The sequence below is a fragment of the Otolemur garnettii genome, unplaced genomic scaffold (genome assembly GCF_000181295.1).
Source record: "Otolemur garnettii isolate 467f Iridium unplaced genomic scaffold, OtoGar3 scaffold00031, whole genome shotgun sequence".
NCBI lineage: Eukaryota > Metazoa > Chordata > Mammalia > Primates > Galagidae > Otolemur > Otolemur garnettii.
In genome coordinates this window covers 881,769-885,564 of record NW_003852426.1, presented here as the reverse complement: position 1 = coordinate 885,564, position 3,796 = coordinate 881,769, and the positions used below count along the sequence as shown (strand labels likewise).

The 3,796-nt window shown below is 45.9% G+C and overlaps 1 protein-coding gene across 1 annotated transcript in view; it reads left to right on the top strand.

The window, feature by feature from the left end:
• MDC1 (mediator of DNA damage checkpoint 1) overlaps positions 1 to 3,796 on the top strand; it is a 37,402-nt gene that overhangs the window by 11,781 nt on the left and 21,825 nt on the right. Inside the window, exon 2 of the mRNA XM_012804696.2 lies at positions 3,621 to 3,626. The gene's annotated coding sequence lies outside the window, so the exon portion shown is untranslated. The remainder of the gene's footprint in view (positions 1 to 3,620; positions 3,627 to 3,796) is intronic.

The window sequence follows — 3,796 nt, the reverse complement described above, 5'->3', positions numbered from 1 at the left end:
AGGCGCCCGCCACAACACCTGGCTATTTTTTGGTTGCAGCCGTCATTGTTGTTTGGCAGGCCCGGGCTGGATTCGAACCCGCCACCTTGGGTGTACATGGCTGGCGCCTTAGCCACTTGAGCCACAGACGCCGAGCCCTAAGTCATTTTCTAAATAAAGGAACATCAAGTTGTGTAGAACACCTCTACCCACTTAGGATGTTGTATGCTTTAGGGCATGATCACAATGACAGCAGTTATTTTGTGGTAGTGGAAAGAGCTCAGAATTTAGAATCATAGGATTTGTTTCAATTTTGTCTCCATCTTACATTAGCTGTAGGATCCTAGGCAACTCATTTAACTTCTTAGAGCTTCAAATCCCTTGTTTGTAAATTCTACTACTATTTGATTGTTGAAGACACCACTGAGATAACATGTGCAAAATATATCGTTATTATTCTCTTCAGGTCTTACAATGAAATGAATTTTATCCTTCCTTCGCCTCTGGAAGGTAAGAACAGCCTTTAAGATAGCAAAACAATTTCCTCTGTTCCTCATGCATTTCTCTGCTGTAAGATCTTGCATTTTGAAAAATGACCTCAAAATGTCCGACAGAGATGTATTCCCGAGAAGAAATGACATGATTTCTACTAAAAAAGCCAAATCAAAAGGAAATGAAATTCCATTGCAATAGAAGTCCTCAGGCGCCACGCCTATGGGCTGTTCTCCAAGCCGCAGCCTCCAGCCACGACTGCAACCCGCAACCCAATTTCATTTCTCCTGAGTCAGCGGACACCATGTCTGGGAGGACCGAGTAAGGGCGCTCTAGCCTCTCTAGACCCATCTGACGTCGTCTATGGTAGAGCCCCTCTATCTGCTGCCAGCAGACGACGCCGGATTCTCTGGTAGCGGTTTGGAAATCTGCGCGGGAAGTGGGTGGTGGGCGGGGAAGCGGCAGTGGGTTGTCCCTTGCCACTGCCCAATCGAGGTTCACTGTTCTGTCCGCGCACGGCGGCCACCAATTACTGTCCCTCTTAACTGAACCCCCAGCCTGGGGAAGGTTCCCTTTTGAACTGTAAGGGAGGGGGCGGGGCTTCATGTGTGCCTTGCTCTGCGGGCTTTGTCAATCAACCTGCGGCAGTGCTGTGAAAGACAGCGGCAGGAACCAATCAGAGAATCGGCTCCCTCTGGCACTCTCGCGCCACCCGGGTCGCAGCCGTTACTGGTGGCGCGCGCTGGGGACTTGAAGTAGGTGAGTTCTGGGGGCCGCGCCCACGGCTCTCCGGGTGCCATCTTGATTCCCCCAGAGGGCGGGAGGGGCTTGCGACTGGGCGGAGGTGACTTGGAAGTTTGCTTCTCGGATTGCAAAACTAATTAATCCTTACCTGGCTCCCCGCCCCAAGTTGAGGTATGAAGACACTGGGAGACGTTGAACCACGGGGGAATCCAGGGGGAGGGGATCAAACATGGTGGCTCTTTGAATTGTAGTCAAAGGCCGTGGGCACCCAGTCAAAAGGAAGGAGGGAACACTTTCTCAGTGGGGCGTCTTATTTTCCCCGGCCTGTCAACAGTTTCCCCCTCGGGTGGAATCTTTCTAGATGAAATCCACTCATGCCATTTTGAATTTCTGTATCCTCTCATTTGTCCTTTCATCAATAGGCTTGGTGATGTCACCTCCACGAGAGAAGGGTTCATTTTATGTTTGGTTCACAGATGTATCCCAAATACTTTAAACAGTACCAGGTGCTCCATCAACACCATTGAATGAACGTGATGGACCTAGGGAAAAAGATGCAATTCCCATAGTCCAGTCCTGGAGATGGAGTGTGAAGGCAGAAATGGAAAGTAATTGTTAGAATATGGTGAGAAGTGTTAGAGTGGGGACAAGTCCACTGACCACTGTGTAACATTAGAAAGCAGGGAAGACTCCAGGAAAGGCTGTGCTGAGAAAGTGGCATTTGAACTGAATCATAAATGATGGGTAACAGTTGGAGTAGAAAACTAGAAGTGAAGGGCCATGGAACTGGCCTAAGGTATGAAGATGTGGGGGATTAAAAAAAAAAGAAAGAAAGAAGAAAAAAATTTTTCTGGATGGCACCTGTGGCTCAAAGGAGTAGGGCACTGGCCCCATATGCCCGAGGTGGTGGGTTCAAACCCAGCCCCGGCCAAAAAAAAAAAAAAAAAAAAAATCGGTTTCTTTCGAGATAGAGCCTCAAGCTGTCCTCCTGGGTAAAGTGCTATGGCATCATAGCTCACAACAACCTCAGACTCCTGGGCTCCAGCGATACTCTTGCCTGAGCCTCTCACATCACTGGGAGTACAGGCACCAAACACAGTGCCTGGCTATTTTTATAGGCAGGGTCTCACTCTTGTTCAGGCTGGTCTCAATCCTGAGCTCAAGTGATCCGCCCGTCTCAGCCTCTTAGAGTGCTGGGATTAAGGACGTGAGCCACTGCGCCTAGCCTAAAAAAATATATATTAGAGGAAAGATATTTTATGGGTGATTTTGGGCAAGTTTCTTAACTCACCTATGTTTCTGTTTCTTTGAAAAAATGAATACCTACTTTACAGATTTTTTTTTTTCCAGTTTTTGGCTGGGGCTGGGTTTGAACCTGCCAGTGCCCTACCCCCTTTGAGCCACAGGTGCCACCCCTTTACAGAATTCTTTTGTAGATTAAATGACTCAGTTGATATAAATTAATTAGAACAGTGCTTGACACATAGGAAGCATCTGAACACGCATATATCAGCTGTTAGGATTCTTTGCAGTTTAGCCTGATCATACTAAGGTGATCTGGTAAAATGTAAAAAACATGGGCTTTATAGCCAAAAGCACCTTTATTCCTATCCATTTACCTACTGTTATCCTGAGCAAATTATTTAATATTTTCAGTATTAGTTTCTTAAATACCTGCCTCATATGACCACTGTGCTTGAACACATAATGCAATGCTCAACGTGTATTTGACATGTGTTAGGAAAATGGTGGTTTCTTTTTCTTCTTTTTTTTTGAGAAAAAGTCTCACTTGTCACCCTCAGTAGAGTGCTGTGCTGTCATAGCTCACAGCAACCTCAAACTCTTGGGTTCAAGTGATTCTCTTGCTTCAGCCTCCTGAATAGCTGGGACTATAGGCACCCAGCACAACACCTGGCTATTTCTAGAGGCAGGGTCTCAGTCTGGCTCAGGCTGGTCTCCAACCTGTGAGCTCAGGCAATCTACCTGCCTTGGCTCACCAGAGCGCTAGGATTACAGGTATGAGCCACTGCACTTGGCCTGCAAATGGCATTTTTCAAATTGGGAGTTACAGTCCCATAGTGGACAGTAAAAATTTAGTGGATTATAAGTCAGTATTTTAAAAATATAGAAAGATGGCTGGGTGCCCATATCTCAGTGGTTAGGGCACCAGCCACATGGTCCGAGGCTGGTGGGTTCAAACCCACTTGGGCCTGCTACACACACACAAAATAGCAAGGTGTTGTGGCAGGTGCCTGGAGTCCCAGCTACAAGGGAGGCTGAGGCAAGAGAATTGCTTGAGCCCAAGAGTTTGAGGTTGCTATGAGCTGTGATGCAACAGCACTCTACTGAGGGTAATAAAGTTGAGACTCAGTCTCAATTTAAAAATGTATATATGGAAAGAACAGAAAAAAGTAGAATGAGAAATATCAGTGTATTATACATAGTAAAGCTAAGCATTGTTTCTTAAAACTTCTGTTTATATAAACAAACATGTGTTTATGCACTTTTATGTACTTGGGATCTTATGATATTCCTTAACTCTTGTGTCGTGGATATGTTTTGGGTTTTTTTTTTTTTTTTT